Source organism: Mustela nigripes, chromosome 1, assembly GCF_022355385.1.
Source record: "Mustela nigripes isolate SB6536 chromosome 1, MUSNIG.SB6536, whole genome shotgun sequence".
NCBI lineage: Eukaryota > Metazoa > Chordata > Mammalia > Carnivora > Mustelidae > Mustela > Mustela nigripes.
In genome coordinates, this window is record NC_081557.1 from 150,127,448 (window position 1) to 150,148,450 (window position 21,003).

The following is a 21,003-nucleotide window of genomic DNA, read 5'->3' on the forward strand; positions in this document are numbered from 1 at the left end:
CCGGTTTCAGCAGGTCTGGTTTCGTCTCCAAGACTAGATGGAGCTCTGGTTGCTCACAATTAACGGAGTCTGGACATGCAGTCGCTGCCATCAAGACCCACCACAAGGAGGGGCAGTTCAGTAAAATCTTGAACTCTATTTATAGACCACTTGAAACAAACACTGTCCTGTGAAGCCCAAGGAATCCTCCTTGAGAACACAGAAAGTAATTCACCAGTCCCAGCTCTAGTGGCCATTGAAGGGAGGAAAATGCAGGAAGTCTGTGTTTTTTCAGTGCTCTACAATTTACAAAGATTTTGTCCTGCTCATTCTACCATCTCACCCCGACACTGTTCCAGGAGGTAGATAAGCAAAGGCTAGTAACAGATCCTCATTTTATAGATTACAAAACTGATGTCTAGGAGGTTTAATGAGCTGCTTGCGTTCGTATGGCTGGTGAATTGGGATGGTTGGAGATGGAGGGGAGAGGAAAGTAATAAGCAAAAATTATTTTCAGTTAGTGCAATCAACCTGAACTTCATTAAATATTTATTTACCTATGAGAAAAAAAATACACAGGCAAGATAAATAATGTTTCCAAAATGTACTTGCAAGCTTAAAATTGTTCCTTCTCCAATTCTGATAGGAAAACCAAAATATGAGAAATAAACACCTAGAGAGACTCTCCAGGGAAACACTTACAAACATGTTTGTATCTGTCTATAACATATACATACAGAATAGTTACATTTTAGGCAAGAAATGCCTTCTTGAAACCTCTCCAAATTAAAATGTGCATATGTCAAGACTCATCTTGAAAAAGATGGTAGGAATTTTTATGAGAAATTTTAATTGATTCTGCCAATCAGCTCTGAATATATACATCTTTACCATCTTTTTTACTATGGGGGTGTTTGCATAATTCCAGTATGTGTACAAAAAGCAAGACTTCACTCAACTGCATTACTTTATGGACCAGAAATGATTTTGCTCTATACAGAATTCTTTTATTTTGATTTTGTCCAATACTTTAATTTTTTAGGACTCCTCTTTATGCCTTGGTGCCTAGAAAGGCTATGCAAAATATTTTTTGGCCTGAGAAGTATTCTTGGGCAATTTAGACTAGCTACACTAAAACTGTGTGTGTGTGTGTGTGTGTGTGTGCTTGAGAGCATGAGAGAGATTATGGTTTAAAGAGTACTGCTGGGTTAGCAGATTGGCTCAGTGCCACTGGGGGATTTTCAGATTTACTGCTTCTCTGACTATTGTTGCTGCTCTGATTTATGGATTTCAGAATCTCTTGAAAGGCAAAGTGTCTGGAGTTTAGGGTCTTTCCTTTACAGTCCCTCCAAATCCCATATACACTTTTGTGCCCATGTTCACCTTGTGGCGACCTTGCAGGACTCAGCATTTTTACCTGAGCTCAGTGGCTGGGGAGCCCGCTAGTGCTGGGGAGAGGGCAGTGGTTTCCATTCCTGGGTGATGGAGTCATGGGAGAAACTGCAGAGAACCAACCGAGAGTAGGACCGAAGCCGGGCTCCAATGTGCTTAAGCGGCTCAGGACCGAGCAGCTGCTCTGTCTCCCAGCCTGCAAGTTGCTGCCGGCGTTTGTCACTGACCACTGAAGTGTGTGTTTGTGCAAGGTGAGAGCTGGGTGTTTGCTCGTTAATCTGGAGAGAGATCGCCAGGTATTGCTGTTTATTGTGTTTGATAATTTGGGGATGTTGCTATCACCACGAAGCCAGGACCTAGAGCGATTGTGGTTTTATTTATACCCTTGGTTTCTGTCACGATCCATTCAGTTCTCCACAGCGCCCAAATGGTGGCAACGGATCGGACAGAGTGCCGTCTTACACTGAAATGTGATCAATTTAGTGCTTTTTCTTGGAGTTTTTCCTTAATTGCTGTTGCCCATTGATAGTGCGGTTCATAGACAGAATTCCTGTGCTGATCTGAGAGCATAGGAAAACGGCTTCAGATATAGATCTGAATTAATATTTTTGGAGTTCTGGCGGTGGTGTATTCTTTGGTTTACCCACATTTTAGTGGCTGAAACTTTGCAGAGAGCAGAGTGCCTTGGGCTCTGATCTGGTGATAAAAGTTACCTCGGAGTTTCTGGGTTTCTGCTTGTCAAAACTAAAACTTTTGCCTGGCCGTTGCTGTGTGTAGTGTGTGTGTGTGTGTGTGTGCATGTGTGCTTGCACATGTGTGATTACAGAAATTCTCGAGACCCCAAAGAAACCCAAATAATACTTTGCTGTATTTTAATGTATTTAGATTAGCCAAATCGGCTTATTAGGCTTTGGTTATCAGCATATTTGAATTTTGGAACTTCGCATTTTGAGCACACACACAAGGACAGTACAACTCTAGTGTGCCCTTGTCAAGGTATGGGGGTGTGGGGTATGTACTCATTAGGAATCCAAAAGAATCCAAAATGTGTGCGGGGTAAGTGGACAAGCCTTAATCTTGCCTTGCTTTTGTGTGTTAGCTGCCTAACAACCTGTACAAAATATGGAAGAGAAACTCTGGATTGTCGTATCTAAAGAAATACAGAGATTTGTATTTATGAAACACGTGCTCCAGAGAAGGGAAACATGGGAGTTTCGTATTGTATAAATAGAGAAACAAAGAAATTCAAAAAGCTATCAGATTTTACAAGGAAAGAAAAAAAATACATTAAGATGAGGAATAATTATGATAGGATATCAAAAAGTACACCAAATGCTCAAAATTGTATGTCTAGTGAAAGAACAATAGCATATTTAAGGAAATTCAGAGTCAGCAGAAAGGAAGCCAAGAGCAAAAATTCTTAATAAAACATGTTGTCAACCTGTCTCTGAATATACTTGTCTGTGTTAATTAGCTTGAATTCTATTTCCAAAATTGATAAAGTTAGAATTTTAAAAATGCAAATTTTAAAATTAATTCGATTGGTTTCCATTTGAGTAGTTTTTTTGAAACTAATAAAGTATAAGTAAAATGCAGTGAACATTAAAATTGTTCAAAGCACTTCGCAACTAATATGCACTCTCAAAATCATTTGTCCCACTTTTGCCTTATGTCAGTTAAGAGGAGTCTAATGTTCTAAGCTAAAATGTCACCTGTTGCTACATACACATGGTCTGCTGAGTTCTTTGGACACTCTCATCACGGTTTCTTGCTTTCAGACTATGTTAGAGCACCGTGGAATGGTGAGCCGAAAACACCTGATTCTAACACTGTCATGCTTTCTATGTGAGTTAAGAGCAGCGATCGTTTTCATTTGACAGATATGGAACTTGAGGTGTACAAAGAATTGATGATTGGCCTTTCCATTCTGGAACCTATCCTACCCTGGCTTTTCTGCTGCCATAATCCAAAATATGGCTACTTCTTTATTTTTTTTAATTAACATATAATGTATTATTTGCCCCAGGGGTACAGGTCTGTGAATCAGCAGTCTTACACATTTCACAGCATTCACCATAGCACATACCCTCCCCAATGTCCATAACCCAACCATCCTCTCCATACCCCCCTCCCCCCAGCAACCCTCAGTTTGTTTCATCAGATTAAGAGTCTCTTATGGTTTGTCTCCCTCCTGATCCCATCTTGTTTCATTTTTTCCTTCCCTACCCCCTACAACTCCCCTCCCTGCCTTTCAAATTCCTCATATCAGAAAGATCATATGATAACTGTCCTTCTCTGATTAACTTATTTCACTTAGCATAACACCCTTTAGTTCCATCCATGTCATTGCAAATGGCAAGATTTCATTTCTTTTGATGGCTGCATAGTATTCCATTGTAGATATATATACCACGTCTTCTTTATCCATTCATCTCTTGATGGACATCTAGGTTCTTTCCATAGTTGAGCCATTGTGGACATGGCTGCTATAAACATTCAGGTGCCCATGCCCCTTCAGATCACTACATTTGTGTCTTTAGGGTAAATACCCAATAGTGTGATTGCTGGTTGGTAGAGTAGCTCTATTTTCAACTTTTTGAGGAACCTCCATGCTGTTTTCCAGAGCAGCTACACCAGCTCACATTCCCACCAACAGTGTAGGAGGGTTCCCCTTTCTCTGTATCCTCGCCAACATCTGTTGTTTCCTGACTTGTTAATTTTGTGGCTGCTTCTTTAAAGAGTTTAGCATAACTTAATTTCTGTGACTGAAAAAATGTGATGGAGGGAGAGTGACCACTTTGAAAAGATATGACAGTATCTGCATCTCTATGATGATTACAGTACAGTATCTTTGAATGCGGGTCCATTTGTACACATGGTCACCCCCATGCAAAAAGACTAGAAACTTAGTCATCTATTTGATGAACCATAATCAATGTAAACAGCCCCCCCCCAAAAAAAGCCTTAAATAGTGTCTGCATTTATTTATTCGTTGGATAACTAGCTTACTGTCACATGCAAAGAGATTTAAAAAGGCTTAGAGATTATAAGTACTGACCTCAAAGCGCATGCCAGGCTGTTCAAACACATTTATTTCTTTTTTCTGGAGAGAGAGAGAGAAAGAGAGCGCACAAGCATGGGGTGGGGGTGGGGAGTGGGAAAGGGAGGAGGGAGAGAAGGAATCCTAAGCAGGCTCCATAACCCCATGGAGCCTGATGTGGGGCTTGATCTTGCAACACTGAGATCATGCATGAACTGAGCTGAAACCAGGAGCCAGACCCTCAAGCAGCTGAGCCACCCATGCGCCCCTCAAACACATTTACTTCTATGCAATTAAGCTCTCCTAGTTAAAGGAAAAGATTAGCCTTTATTTATATATTTGCTAAGTATCTCTAATTTTTAAAAAAATCTTAAATTTAACATATTATGTTCTTGGTTTTTCTCTTCCTTTTTTTGGCTTTATACTTTATTCTAGACTTTAAAATTGCAAAGTCTTTAATTACTAAACCTTCTTTCTTCAGACCTGTACTCAATCTCTTCAACCTGGGCAAGAAAGCAGTTGTGGTTTATCTCCTGGGACGGGGAAAGACCCACCTCCCTGAGATCAAGAGCATACTGCTCACTCTGAGCAGGAAGATGGGGTGCTTGTTGGGAAAAAATGGCTACCCGGCAGGGATGGCCGTGTCTCTTGTGCCTAGCATTTCAGCTATTTGTGTGTTCCTTGACATCTAGTCTAGTCTGATAAACCTTTATCAACAATTGTTGACAGATACCAACATAGTTACACTTCCACAAAGACCTTTGGTAAATTGAGATTAAATGTGATTTGTAGTATATGGTGTTTACTTAAATTAGTATCTATAGCTCTTATGGCTCTTTACCTTAGCATTAAGGTAATTAAGTTCTATTCTGCTTACTAACTCCACACCCCTCCTCCTCCTGGCAGGCAGTGTACATTCAGATGAAGTAATGGGCACTCACACAACTTTTAACTCTTACTTCCAGATTCCTTAGTGTTAGCCTGGGTTATCTGGGGACAAGAAACATGGAAAGTGGGGTAAATGATATGATTATTCCTCTGGTAGAATATCCCTCTGAGACTATAGAATATCCTGACAGTCGCTAGGCTCCTTAGTGGGCCCCTGGACTTTAAAAAACTAGGCAGTTGTCTCCCTTGGAGACAGAGACGAAAAACATTGTCTACAATCTGCTTAAGGGGTCTCATTATTTGTCTTGAATCCAGTGTCTACAAGGGAAACGGAATGTGTATAGTCTGGTTGTTAGAAAATGGATTCAAGTTGTGACTGCTTGTCATCCTTGGCCACCATGGGAAATACCCATCAACGTAACTTATCTCAGATACATATTTTATGAGCCATGCAATTCCTGCTTTTTTTTTTTTAAACCTTTAAATTATTTCTGCTAGGGCAGACTTCACAACCAATTCTAACGTCTACCAGGGTTTCCTTTTTAGCTACTCTCTACCATACACCACGAATAATTTTTTAATGCTAATAACTAGTTAAACTCTTCACATTCTAAAAACCAAATGATCCTCATCAATATGTAATTCAAATAATCACTTCGAGACGATGTATTTACCATTTCCAAATATTTCTAATGACCAAGAAACCACCAACAGGAAATCATTGTCAAGTTTCCTATTATAGGTGTATTGGATCTTAAGGAAATGTTCAAGAATTCTACTCCAACATAATAAAATTAATAAAAAATGACTTTTATATGCTCTCTTCTGATAGAATACTTTAAAGGTCGACCTGCCTTGAATATTTTGATGATTAAGTATAAAACACTGGAGGCTATCCCTTCCTTATTCTCTTGCAGCATGGGATTTCACTAGACTGATTAACTCTTAGAAGAATAGGTTTTATCATTTTTGTCTAGTGAGACCAATAGATCAGGAGATGATTGTTGTTGAAAAGATAGTTTTTGACTCACAGTTCCCAAGAGGAAGCGGCACAGCATACCACAGGGTGAGAGTCAGGGGCATTTGGGGAAGCACCAGGCAAAGCAGGGTGGACAGGTTTAGTATTGGCTAGTTTGAATAATTTCAGTAAACGCTGGGGTATTAGGGATTGTCTCTAGTTGTCTGAGTACCGGGTCCTGAGGTGGTGAGGGCAGATGGATAGTGTCCCAGAGGGAGGGCCTTGGGAGAGCCAATAAAGGTGCTGGGATTTGGGTCTGGACTGGTTTATTTGCATAAGAAAGCTATGCTCTTAGGTAGGTCTTTTCACTTTCTAGAAATTAGCTAACAGGGGAAGAAGGGCAGTCTCTCCAGAGTCACCAGGCCCCAGAAATCAAAGCATCAGAAATATAGAAAGTAAGAAGGCATGACTAAAACAAATTAATACTCCCAAATAGGAAGAGATTTCTTACTATCATTTTGCCAGGTGTGGTGTTTACCTGGTTAGTCCATTATGGACAATAGTCTCTTAACACTAAATGAACCCTATCATTTAGGCAACCTGCCTAGGAAATTCCACAGATGTTTTTGTTTCATTATTTTTGTTTTTTAAATTCAGTGCTTTAAAACAACTTAAGGTGGAAAACGGAATTTTCTTTACTGAATAATTAGGTATATTTTACTTGTCCTACCCAGCTATATATTATTTGATTTGGAGACTAACAGTTAATATTTCCTTATTAGGGTTCTGGTAAAAGTTTTTGTTTTGCTTTAACACTAGAATTAGTAAAAGAACTTTGTCTTTGTGACATTCATCATTCACCTTTGGCTGGAATCATCTCCTGGCACTCAATAGCTAACAAATAATGGTTAAACGAAAAATTAAATGATGAAGTTAACCAAATTCATTAGTAGAATTTTCTTCATATTCCTAAAAGTCTTTTAGACTGTTTCTAGTCTGATTTTCATAATAATGAAATTCAGAAAAAAAGGTATAGAATTGTTGATTATTTTGTTCAAACAAAAGCTGAATCTCTTATCATTTAAAAACATCCATAGCCAGATGTGCCTTTATAAGCAAACGTAAAGTCTGACATGGGACATGCATCAGTTGAGTAGCAATTCAGTTACTGAACTGGCAAATGTAATTCATACCGTCCCTATTCCTCAAGTCAACAACAAGGTGCTGAAGGATCAAAGAACTTTTCATAGTTGAATAAGATAATTAGTTTATCAAATTAGAGTAGATAAGCATGTGCTAAAAAAAAAGTCTGTAATCAGGAAGGACAAACCTTAGAAATACGGCCTTTCCCCCTTGTACTATTTCTTTCCATTTTTAAACATTTAGGAAAGAAAGCATATGTATGGTGTTTCAGTAGAATGAATTTTTTTTTTCTTTTTTACTCCCCCTATTTAATTTCTCCATTCCAGTTGTTGGAATTCCTCATAGGAATTTAGGGTGTAATAAATAGGGAACTTCAAAACAGTGGGGAAGGTTGAGTGAGTTGACAGTAGATATTGGTACAAGTAGAGAGTCATTTAGGGGAAAAAAAAATGTTTATTCCTTTGCTCCAAAGTAAATTCTAGAGGAGCTGAAGATTGAGATGCAAACTATGAAACAATATGCACGGTTAGCAGAAGGCTTTGGTGAGCTAACTTCCACAGAGTAGATGCTGTTCCGACTACGTCACTAAGCAGCTGTGAGCAGGGGTAGAAATGGCATTCTGCCACTTGGAAGGTACTTGGGCTTTGTGGCCATCACGGTCATTACCATAGCAAATGGGATACTTGTTGATCTAGTCCTTTCTCTGTACCATCTGCCCCACCATAATCTATGTCATTCAGGCACCCACATTTCTGAGATGAAGGAAAGCAAAGATATAAATGTATATCTAATTCCTTTTTTAATTCCAGAGCCTCATGATACTTTACGTTTTTTTTTTAAGACTTTACTTATTCATTTGACAGACAGAGATCACAAGTAGGCAGAGAAGCAGGCAGAGAGAGAGAGGAGGAAGAAGGTTCTCTGCTGAGCAGAGAGCCCGAAGTGGGGCTCAATGATCCCAGGATCCTGGGATCATGACCTGAGCTGAAGGCAGAGGCTTTAACCCACTGAGCCACCCAGGTGACCCTTTATGTTTTATCCTTGAGCCAGACGAGTGCTAGGAAAAAAACATAGACTTGATTTCTTGCTCTTAGTTCTCCTGATTCCCAAAGCTGGCATTTGATTGTGGCCTCAAAGGAACATCGGGGTCTCTGGTATCTGTAGGTTTCTGGTTTATTATTTCCATGGGGGTGACAAGAGAATGAGACACTGTCAGCTGCATGCTGGCCCTTCTGAGTTGTTATTAGACTAGATTGAACTGATTCAAGGGGCGTGTGCTTGGTGGGAAGCAGGAAGGCTGTCGCTGGAAATCTTTCTCTCGAATGTCTGTCGTGTCTCTCCCCTTTTCACTTCCTGTGCTTCTAGTTAATTTTTTTATCCTGGCATTCCTCCCTTTCCATGACCTCTTATACCGCCTCACACCATCCTCTGACCTGGATAAAAGAAACACTTATGTCATTCACGCTAGGTTACTCAGACTGGCAGGCCATTTGGAGCAATGTGCAGTGTTCCTAGCAACCAATGAAGGCAAATCCACAGCACTTCAAAGCCTGCAGGCCTTGAAAACTCACAGAGAACTACCTAGTTATATTTGGAGCTTCTGCCTGGTGGATATGTATTAGTTAAGAAACCTAGAAAAGTTTTTAAGTATTTTGGGGGGTTTATTTTTAATAGAAACTTGGAAGGTTTCTAAAACAGTCATGATGAATTTTGTCAAGACGCTGAGAATGAAGGCCAAATAATGTCTAGCTAAAATCTAAAAGTAGGGCATATAAAGTTCACCGGCGGGAAAGTGATTTTAATTACCAGGAATAGCTTATATGTGTTAATAACACAAGCACTGTGGCAGTTAGACCTGTTTTGAAATCCATGAACAGGTTGTTTGACCACAGGGAAGTTATTCAAACAGTTAAGTCTCCATTTTTACATCTGTACTAGTAATGTGAATCACATATTTTGAGGTTAAAATGACAAAATATGTATGTGGATTTGTCTATAGAAATGAAATCATTGAAAAGCTAATCAGTACAGGTTGTAAAATGGAGATGTCTTAGCAAGCAGGATTGCCATGATTTTGTGAGAAGTGCATTTTTTTCTAGATCAGGAAAAAGGATGAGGTTGGAAAAGTTTACTGGGGAGAATAAGGGAAAAAAATAATGAGAGATGAAACAGGGCAAATCTGTCAGAAAAAAAGGGATCTGATTATCATTGTGTAGCTTCCTTCCGTGGAGACTAACAGTATGTTTGAAGACTTTCAGGATAGAGGAAAGAAAGAGACAGTAATAGTAATAGTGGAGGGACCTGGAAAGTTGTATCAAAGAATATTTTTAAACACCCCTAAGATGTTCTATGTGAAGTATGCTGTTGTTTGTCAGATTTATGTATAGCACTCAAAAAAAAAAAAAAGGATCCAACTAGCCAAGAACAGGTATGTTAGTTACACAGTATGTGCTTTATCATAGTTCTAAAGTGGAAAGAGTGAGAAACCAGTGTTCTTTGAACACACAAAGGAATAACACACCTGTCAAATCAGAGAGAAAGAAACCTGTGAAGTCAGCATGGTTTCTGGTAGAAGTCAAAAGGTGAACCCAGAGCCTAAACTGAAAAGACCATTAATCTTAAAGAAACGTCAAATTGAGATGAGGACCTCAGCCTAGAAGATCATCTGGCTTTTGGAGAGGGGCAAAGATTTATCATTCCTTGCTTTGCTTTATTTAGTTTCCCCAGGCCTTGCCCATTAAATGTCAATAACTCCCCCCATTTATTGTGAAAAATCAAACACTCCTCTGCTTTTCCAAATTCCCCTCCAAGTAGTGTTCCCATCCCCCAGCTGGGAACCACAGAGAGTGTAAAAAATAAGATGAACTATACTCAGAAGTGGCCAAGTATCCGAGAACTTCACATCCTTGACTTTCATGGATCTTGGAAGCCATGATTTTTGGTTTTGGTTTTGGTTTTACTATTTTAAAATGAAAGCAGAGGTCTATAATGTCTTGTAAGTAATCTGTCCTTTTGCTGAGGAATGTGTTTGAGTCCTGTTTGTTACAAAACATTTGTATGGACTCATCACTTACCTGGTCACTGAGATTAGCTTACCTCGTGCTTGCCTGCACCTTTGCCTTGAAGACTGTGTGTGCACTGTTTTTTCTACTTGTTTTCATTGCCAACTTGATAACTCTCATAATATGGTTTTCAAAAACAAACAAGTAGACTTTGTTTCATTGTACAAACTGCCTGCCTCTGCAAAGAAAGGCAATCAGAAGGGCTGCCAATGATGGGCAAAGGATGCGAAGAGGTAGAATTAAGTGGGAATTCATAGATGAGCAGTTTTGAGTAAATTATGGAATTCAATTTTGGCAGTAGTAGGAACCTTTGTCAAAATGAGTTCACCACGCATGCCATAAAACAGCAGCAATAACAGTAAAAAAGTGATTTGTGAAATCATGTTAATGCCTTTATAATTGACTTTAGGTCTGTGTTTACAAAATTATTAAGGGGCCACTCCACGTTTTTAGGTATGTTCCATTTTCTGAAGAAAATGGTATGTTATAGAATTATCCGAGAATTTAGAGATTCCCAAAAAATCTCAGGATCTCTTTCTTGAGCGTGTGTTAAGAGTCAAATTTGTTAATTCCTGAGGGGAACAAACAAGAGACATCACGAATGGTAGCTTTAACCTGTTTCACCTGCAGTAACCATAGGACTAACCCAAGCTTTCCTCTTTGGCAAACCTGAGAAACATGACCTGACCCATCGTGTCACCTTATCTGCATGTGGGATGTTGTTCTCACATTCCTCACACTGTACTAAGTTTAGTGGTGCACTGAAATTTTCTGTATGTGTCAGAGAGGAGCAGACAGAAGAGATGTCAGGGAAGTCGTGAATACAGTAGCTGTATTACTTTGCTACAGCTGTCAGTACAAAATTCCACACACTGGGTGGCTTCAACAACTGTCTCACAGTTCTGGGGGCCGGAAGTCTAAAATCAAGGTGTTGGCAGGTCAGTGCTCCATCTGAAGGCGCTAGGGAAACATCCGTTCCAGGCTTCTTTCCTAGTTTCCTGGTAGCTTCAGGCGTTCCTTAGCTTGTAGACAGCTGTCTTCTCCCTAGGTCGTTTTAAGATCTTCTTTCTGTGAGTGTTTCGAATTTACCCCTTTATTTCTTTAAAGATTTTATTTATGTATTTGCCAGAGAAAGAGAAGAAAGTATAAGCAGGGGCGGGTGGCTGGCAGAGGGAGAAGCAGACTCCCCGCTGAGCAAGGAACCTGATGAGGGACTCCAGCACAGGATCCTAGGATCATGATTTAAGCTGAAGGCAGATGCTTAACAGATTGAGCCAGCCAGGCACCCCTCGTATTTCTCCTTTTAATAAGGATATCAGTCCTATTGGATTAGGACCTATTCTATTGATCTCATTTTAACTTAATTATTCTTGTGAAGACCTTTCCAATTTCTAAATAAGTTCAGCATCTGAGGTACTCAGGGTTAGGACTTCAACATATCTTTTGGGGTCGGGAGAGGGGGCTACAATTCAGTTTATAACCTTGGCTCAAAAGAGGGATAATAAGGAGAAATCCTAGGGAAATTCAGCCTGCGGGGCTGGTGGCTCTGTGACCACCACACTCTTCACGGTGTGGTCAGTGGGTCGCGATCTCACCTCAGAGCTGTAGTGTAGTTCTGTAGGAATACAGAACCTCAAGCTCCATCTTAGACTCCCCAAGTCAGAATCTGCATCTTTACCTCCACCCCCAGCTGTTTTGTTAATTGCACTAAAGTCTGAGAAGAGCTGTTGCAGCTCATAGAGCCTCGTTCTCAAATGCCAAGAAAGAGAACCAAAAAAGAACAGTTTTTATGTGCAGAGGCCCCATTAATATGTACACATAGCAAGTAAAGGCCATTATTCAAGCAGAGCTACGGCACAGTCATTTGTAAAGGAAATATCGATCACAGGCTAATTTTAGGAGTTAAATTTCAATTATCATTAATTTCCCTTACTGTAGATTATCCCTTGGGAGTGAACTCAGAAGATCATCCCATGCGGAGATAGCTCAATTTCTTGTTTCTACATTTACTTTGTTCATGTAAATTGCTGCTTTTCTGCCAAATCAGTCTACCATATGAGTTGACTCAGCCAGCTGAGTCATACAACTTAATCCTGAAATAAGGCCCCTTGAGGAAAAAAACAAAAAAAATTTCCCGCAGGGCCAGGGAAAAGACATTAGAGTTTATAGCATCATATTCTAAGTGATCAAAAACATGTAAAGTCTTGCCTAACTTACTTCTGTCTTTCGGTCCTGTAGTCTTTGGCAGCCCTCAAAGTGTAATCCAGCCAGGAGTTGTAGTTGTAGAGTCTATGTTCTATGAAGACATATGGAAAGATAAAACTTTAAAATGAAAGAGGCAGAGTTAACTGTCCTAGAGTCAGCTTGGGCAAATGAGTATTATAGCAGGGGAACAAATATGGCTTCCTGAGGTGGAGTCTGAGGGCACGGTTCTCATGGGAATGGGGACTCTGACGTGACATGATTGTCTACAGGATTGTCCTGAGAATATACTCAGGAGGAATCTGTAGCTCTAAAATCCAGGACATCAGCAAGTATACACCATGAACCATATTCTGGTTACATTAAAGCTGCCATGCTGTGGATAATATTGTAGATAAATTTCCTTATATGGGAATGAACCTTTGTAACTGAAAATTAGAGAACTCTTGACAATGTTTGTACCCTCTTCTCTTGACCTATACTTGTTTAGATTCCTAGATAAGCACTGGCATTTCTGATCTGTTAGCTTGGTCTACATACTAAGTAGTAAACCAAACTTTGAAATTTTACTAGCGCCCTGACCTAATTATCTTGATTATCCTTTCCACTAACATGCTTTATTGAATTTGGAAAAAAGCCAAGACAGAGTAGTGAACATGTACTCTTGCTATGTGCCAGTCACTTTCCTGAGTGTTTTGTGCACTTAAGTATACTTGATTCTCAACAATGTTATAAATTGCAGATGAGGAAATTATGCAGACGAGGGAATTGAGGCAGACAGAGGTTACGTAAGTTGCCGTGTCCTTGTTGTCAGAGCCAGAATTCTAGTTCCAACTTGAGAAGCCTGTGCTCTCCTAACCGCTGTGGATACTGCCTCTCAACAGAGACATGGAGTCATTCTGAATATCTCATTAGAAGGTCAAAGGAACTACTTTAAAATGTGTTTTTTTTTTTTTCATCTCTTTTATTGCAACAGAGAATTACTACTACAGATGTGTCCCCCCCTTCTTTTGGAACTGTGAACTTCCTCAAGTGATAGATATTTTAGGCACATTTCCTTTCAGTTATAAACCAAATAAATGTTTTCCTGACCCCCTCCCTCCTGGATTCCATACCTTCTCCATTTGGCTTCGCCATGCACCTGCTGCCTCTTTTATTCACATGAGAGTGCACCTTGGATTTTTCTACTCTTCCTCCCTTTGTTTCTGCCTCCAGCTGAACTGAACTCCTCATTTTTTTTAAATATTTTATTTATTTATTTGACACAGAGAGAGAGAGATCACAAGTAGGCAGAGAGGCAGGCAGAGAGAGGGGGAAGCAGGCTCACTGCTGAGCAGAGAGCCAGATGTGGGGCTCGATCCCAGGACCCTGAGATCATGACCTGAGCCGAAGGCAGAGGCTTAACCCACTGAGCCACCCAGGCGCCCTTGAACTCCTCACTTTTATTTGTTGTTTCTGTTCTGGTCTATATGCGGTTCTAATAAAAGCATAGGCTTGTTTCTACAACCTGAACATTGTCCATCACATTCCTATAAACAACTATTTAACTTAGATGGCATGTAATAAATGTGATGCCTGCTTAATTCCAAAAGGAGGGGGAAACACAACAGTGACAATGAACTAAACATATAACTACTCCTATTGTTTTGTGAAATCATAATAAAACAAGATAGACTCAATCGAAATAATTGCAGAGATTATCTTAAACATGAAGAATAGCAATTTGTAAGTATGTATTGCTTAGCATAGTTCTTACCTCCAAGTACCTTTCCCAAAGAGGAAAGTGTATTATTGATTAAAATTTGGATATCAGAAGGTAGAAACTTTCTAGTTGTCCATACCTTTTTATTGATACTATTTACCCAAACTTGAGTCTCTGGTAACAGAATTTATATTCACATAAAACCTCTTTATCCCTGCAGATGAAACTTTAAGCCTGCATTTGTCAGATTATAATTCCAACATTTGTTTTTAAGATTTTATTTATTTATTTGACAGACAGAGATCACAAGTAGGCAGAGAAGCAGGCAGAGAGAGAGGGGGAAGCAGACTCCCTGCGGAGCAGAGAGCCCAATGTGGGGCTCGATCCCAGGTCCCTGAGATCATGACCCGAGCCAAAAGCAGAAATTTTAACCCACTGAGCCACCCAGGCACCCCTAATTCCAACATTCTTTTTTTTTTTTTTAAGATTTTATTTATTTATTTGACAGAAGGAGACCACAAGTAGGCAGAGAGGCAGGCAGAGAGAGAGAGAGAGGAGGAAGCAGGCTCCCTGCAGAGCAGAGAGCCCAATGTGGGGCTCGATCCCAGGACCCTGGGATCACAACCTGAGCTGAAGGCAGAGGCTTTAACCCACTGAGCCACCCAGGCACCCCTAATTCCAACATTCTTAAGAATAAATAATTTTGAGAATACAGTAATTTCACTGTGTTGACCAAGAAGGTGCAAAATAAATGTTTTTAACTGGAGTTAATGTAGAAGCTATAAAGTACCTCTGTTAAGCATTCAGTGACCTATATTAGGTTGGAGAAAACAGAACAAAACAAAAATAAAAAACACGTGACCAAATAAACTTAAGTGAATTTTGAAAACAATACCAAAGAAAACTAGTGCCAGGAGCATCTGGGTGGTTCAGACAGGTAAGCATCTGACTCTTAGCTTCCGCTCAGGTTATGATCTCGGAGTCATGAGATCGAGCCCTGTGTAGGGCTCCCTGTGTAGCTCAGAGTCTGCTTGAGATTCTCTCTTCTCTCCCTTTGCCCTTGCCCTCTGTTCATTCCCTTTCTCTCTCTCTAAAATAAATAAATAAAATCTTAAAAAAAAAAAAAAAAGGAAAAAGAAAACGTGCTAATTGCACAATTGTTCAGAAGACATGAGGAATCATTTTTCCTGAATTGCATTTTAAATCTTACCTTTAGGCAGTGAACTTGTGTAATTAAAAGCCATGAAGAAGAGAGACACTTCAGAGTGGATGCTGAGCCCAACAGCCAAGCAAGGTGTGATGACCTGAGTGACCCAACAGTAGCCCTGTGCATGGAACACTGCAGATGGCCTGTCCTAGTGCAATGGGGCCATGTCTCATCCCATATTATCTGTTTCATATGATATGTTCTCACTTAGAAATGTTGTTGACACAAGGCTTTGAATATTTATCAGGATTGTCTTCTGATGGTTATAGCTTTGGTTTTGTAAATGAAAGGAAGCCCACAGAATGTGAAATCTTTAAGAAATAAAGAAATAAGAAATTAAGAAACTCTACCTGTGATGGGCCAATATTATTGAAATATAGCTTTTATAAATAAAAATTCAAATGTTAATTTTATTTCATGCTGCAACACATCTTGTCGGTAATGGCCCTTAAGTTGTTCTTAAAGTCATCATGTCCCTTGACTAAAAGGAGACTATCCATGTTAGAAAGTCCCATAGAGGAAGGGTAGAAGGAGATGGAGATCTACTCAAATTATGCACTTAGACATTACTTATCAGTTTATCAACATGGAACTGCTTTAGGTGTTCTATTTGATTATTAGCATCTAGGATTTGGTCACTTTAAGTGTTTCAAAGAGCAGGATGCTTGGGTGGCTCTGTTGGTTAAGCACCTGCCTTCAACTCAGGTCATGACCCCAGAGTCCTGGGATTGAGGCCCATGTTGGGCTCTCTGCTCATCAGGGAATCTGCTTCTCTCTCTCCCTCTGCCTGCTGCTCCCCTTGTACCCTCTCTCAAATAAATAAAATCTTAAAAAATAAAAACTGTTACAAAGACCACATAAATGGTGACGTTAAAGTAGCTCCCTTTTATCTCATCAAGAAACCATAGAAGATGTTGTTTTGTTTGATTTCCTTCAGTTCCATTTTAGGCCTACCTCGTATTAATTTTAATTTTTTTCTATTTTTTAAATTTTATTTATTTATTTGACAGAGAGAGAGAGATCACAAGTAGGCAGAGAGGCAGGCAGAGAAAGGGAGGGAAGCAGGCTCCCTGCTGAGCAGAGAACCTTCTACATTTGATGTTCCTGGTAATTTGCCAAAGAGAGACAGTACACTGTAGCCTCCTGAAACTCATAAATCCTTGCTCTTTTTTTTTTTTTTTTTTTTTTAAAGATTTTATTTATTATTTATTTGACAGAGAGAGAAATCACAAGTAGGCGGAGAGAGAGAGAGAAGCAGGCTCCCGCTGAGCAAAGAGCCCGATGCGGGGCTCGATCCCAGGACACTGAGATCATGACCTGAGCCGAAGGCAGCGGCTTAATCCACTGAGCCACCCAGGCGCCCCTAAATCCTTGCTCTTGAAATGGGTGGGTTGTTTCCTATTAGTGCAGTTTCTAGGAAAGAAGGTAGATCCTTTGTTGATTTTTTCTTTCTTTCTTCTTTTTTTTAAAAATTTTTTTTTTTTTTAATTTTTAGCAGCATGGAAGGATTCACTGAACTGAATAAGATTCCATTTTTTTGTTTGCATCAGCCTCACTTGCACTGTTTCTGAGTGTCTTTTTATACTTACCTGTTGTTTACTTATTGAGCACACTTTCAGGTCATATTAATAGGCAAGAAAGCTTAACCTCATTATTCCAATTCCAGTTTATATCTCAGAGCTAGTGATTAAAAATTATATGAAATGTGTGAAGAGGAACTTTCTTTTTGACCTATAAAACATTACTAAAATGAGTTTCAAATGTGAGAGGGATTAGGGATATTGCAGTTCTCATCCTTTTCCCAGTGATTCCATTCACTCTAGCATACGATTCTTTATTTCATAGTGCTTCGTGTTCCTAAGGTAGAATGTGTTGCAGAACTTGCTGTTGTAATTGATTTCATGGGGGTTTTAAGACAAGTGGTATTTGGTTAATATGAAGGAGAAACAAATATTCAAAAACTCTTGTTTTAAACTCTATTGAGATAAATATAAATTGTTCAATGTTGATATAAAGTTGGTTAAAATACATGGTTTTTAAGATGCATACCTCTGTGTCTTTTAGTACGAGTTCTGACATGTCTAAATGATGTTATTTACTTAAAATGGGAAGCCTGGGTTGATTTTTAAACTCTTAAATCAACTAGTGATGCCTCCTATTTTAAGCAAATATAGTGCATTACAAAATTTCCTATTTCTACTGGAAGGACTAAAATAGAGGTTATTCTTTTCATCTGTAACAATAACTTCACATAATTCCACAGTTTTCAAGTTAAGTTCTTCAAGGAGGAAGTAGTGATGGAAAAATTCTCTTTTTGGATTCTTTGGACACCAATAATTTGGAGCTTGCATGTGATAGAGATGATAAAAATAATTATACTAGACATTTGTTTATTCAACTACAACTCTATGAAGTGGTCACAGTATCCTTTCCACTTTACAGCAAAGGAAACAGCTGAGTTTTGGAGGGATGGAATTACTTCTCCAACTATCAAATAGCAGAGTCTGGGTCCAAACTCAATTGGCCTTGAGACCCAAGAGGCCAGGGGCTCTTAAATCAACCCTCCTCAGTTCCATTTTATAGTCTTCCAAGGAACTTCCTACTGATGCCTCCACCTGTGTAACATCGCTGAATGAAATGTGTTCCCTGAATGTGTTCCACATATGGGTATGCATGGGGCTGGGGGGCGGAGGAGGGCTTGGCAAAAGGAAGACATTCCCACCTGCATTTCAGACAAATTTCGCTTTACATATATTTCCATGTAACATAAAAATCTACCAACTGTATATATTAGACTTCTGTGTTCACTTTCATCTGAAGAAAAATTTCTACTAAAAACAAACAAAAGTAAAAGAACAGACAAAACTACTGAAAGAAAATTATAATACTAATATTATCTAACACATAAGTAGAGCTTATATAAGCCAGGAACTATTCCAGTAATTCTTACTGCTATCCAGTGAGATAATCTACTATTTTCATTTCATAGATGAGGTAATGGGAAGAGGTTAAATGACTAACTCAAGGTCTCAGCTTTTAGGAAGTGCAGATAGAACTGGAATCCAGGCAGTCTGGCTTCTGAATCTGGGCTTTTAAATGTATACTAATGCATCCTCTGAACTTGAATAATAATAATAATAATATTAAAATAATAAAATATTATTATTATTATTTTAAAAAGAATAAATAATACATTTCTCACTATGTACCAGGCACTACCAGGCACTGTTTTAAGCATTTACATATAAGCCTGCTTATGTGTCCCTTTCCTCATATGTAAAAGAGAGGAAAAAAGAGCAAGAATATACCTCTGAAACTGTAGAATATTTTAGACATAATTTAAAAATGTGTTGCTTGTTGAACATATATCCTGTATGTACTACTTGAGTGATATAAAAGGAGATGCATGTATACCCCTCAAGAGGAAATTTCAGGGTTTCTCTGTTGAAATAAATGCATGATTAATATCATTCAGGTGTTTGGTGATTGCTTGCCCCTGACCCTGACCACTCTGTTGAGTGTAGTAGGCAGTAGATGAAAATTTAAGGCCCATGTTTACTCTATGTGCAAATCCAGCTCTCTCTTTCATGTTGGTGAGGTTAGAGCACTGGCTCTGGAGTCAGGATGTGAGGATTCAAATCCTGGCTCTGTGTCTGCTACCCAGGTAAGGCTGGGCAAGGAGTTGACCTTAGTCTCTTAGTGGCCCCACCCACAGATCGGACGGAGTCCTATTTTATACATCATCTGGTTGTCTGGAGGGCTAAACGATGCAAAACATTTTCATTGTTGTTATTACAACACAATAAATGAAGTCCTCTAGGCCATGAAATGTATAAAATCTTACAAAACTGCTACATTACCTCGATCTAGTCTCACAAAATGAGGAGCAATAAAGAAAAACAAGTCATGAATTCAACCCATGAGGAGAACTGGCAAGGAGCATTATATACACATCAGCTGTGGCAAAAATAAGTCCACATTGTTTGTAGAAGGCCTCTGATGTCTGGATTACCAGCTGTCTGGAAAAGGGAGAACATAGCTTCCTTTTTTTGTTTAATGGGATCTGCCCCAGCTGGCATTAGGGGAAGAGTATGGGAGCGCATGTTGCTGGAACGTCTCTCTGTGCCAAGTGCATTGTGTAACTCGTCTCATTTGGCCCTCCCAACTTAATAGTCAGATGGTATCTCTACCCTGGTGTACACATGGGAGACAGAGACTTAGGAAGGGCAAAGAGCCTAAATGAGAACCCACAGGTAGTAAACCGTTTCTGATTCCAAGTTCAGTCAGACCACACTATTGACGGCTCTTGATAGTGCTAGATATACTCACCATTAACCAGGTGGAGTAAGCACTAGCAATCAGAAATTTCTTATTAAGAAACATCACAGGTTACATTAAGGTATTTGAAAATTGTATGATCTACAAATAGTTATTAATAAATGGCCTCTAGTTTTTTCGCATTAGTAATTTACCCAAAATTGTGTCTTTCATTTCCATTTGTTTTCTCCCTTTATAACTCTTCATATTTTTTCTTTATTCCAAAACTACAGAATGTTTATATATAACATATATATATGTATATATATATATGTTGATTGAATATTATATACCTGAGTAAGAAATTCAAGTATATAATGATGAATTATATATACCTGATGAATATTATATACCTGAGTAAGAAACTTTGTGTATGAAAAAAATTTAAAATGTGCAAGGTTAGAAGTATACTAGACTTTCTTCCTCTAAGTAGTTATAGGAAATGAACTCCTGGAAAGTGAGAAATTTGTCATTATTGAATCAAATATACAAGGTGCTCTTAGAATTTTTATGACTGCCTATAAGTTTTTACAAGATTAGATTGGTGATAAAGTAAGATTTTCTCTTTAGGTTGATATGCCACTAAAATGCTAGATTAGTCAGAAAGTTCTTTTATTTTCTCTATATGTCTAATACTGTAAAAATAGATAAAAAGAATTAATACATTTGGCCATTTGTCAGGAAACCTACGTTCTACTTCTATGTCCTGTCATTATCCATGATTTATAGGTAAAGAGATTAAACAGCCAATAAGTGACAGAGTTAATATCCAAATTCAAATGCAAATAACAGGAAAAGCAAAAAGAACTCATGATTAAAAAATTTAGTAACAGTTTCATAATTTTGAACTTTAAATCTTTTGACTCATCCATTGTAGAACAGAAGACAGATAGTGGTTTTTAATTGTGCTCTAAATAATGTTCATTTTCCTTAGCTAATAAATAACTTAATCAGGTTTAACCAAAGAATACCATTCTTTGGGGCGCCTGGGTGGCTCAGTGGGTTAAAGCCTCTGCCTTCGGCTCAGGTCATGATCCCAGGGTCCTGGGATCAGCCCGGCATCGCATCAGGCTCTCTGCTCAGCAGGGAGCCTGCTTCCTCCTCTCTCTCTGT

General features: G+C 38.9%; 1 protein-coding gene across 6 annotated transcripts in view; it reads left to right on the forward strand.

The window, feature by feature from the left end:
• Positions 1-21,003, forward strand: part of ARHGAP24 (Rho GTPase activating protein 24) — a 757,722-nt gene that overhangs the window by 585,227 nt on the left and 151,492 nt on the right. Inside the window, exon 1 of one of the 6 annotated variants that reach the window (XM_059375218.1) lies at positions 1,464-1,667. The exons of 4 other annotated variants lie outside the window; for them this stretch is intronic. The gene's annotated coding sequence lies outside the window, so the exon portion shown is untranslated. Of the gene's footprint in view, positions 1-1,463; positions 1,668-21,003 lie in introns of those variants that run through there. One more of the 6 variants, XM_059375210.1, reaches the window with a different exon arrangement.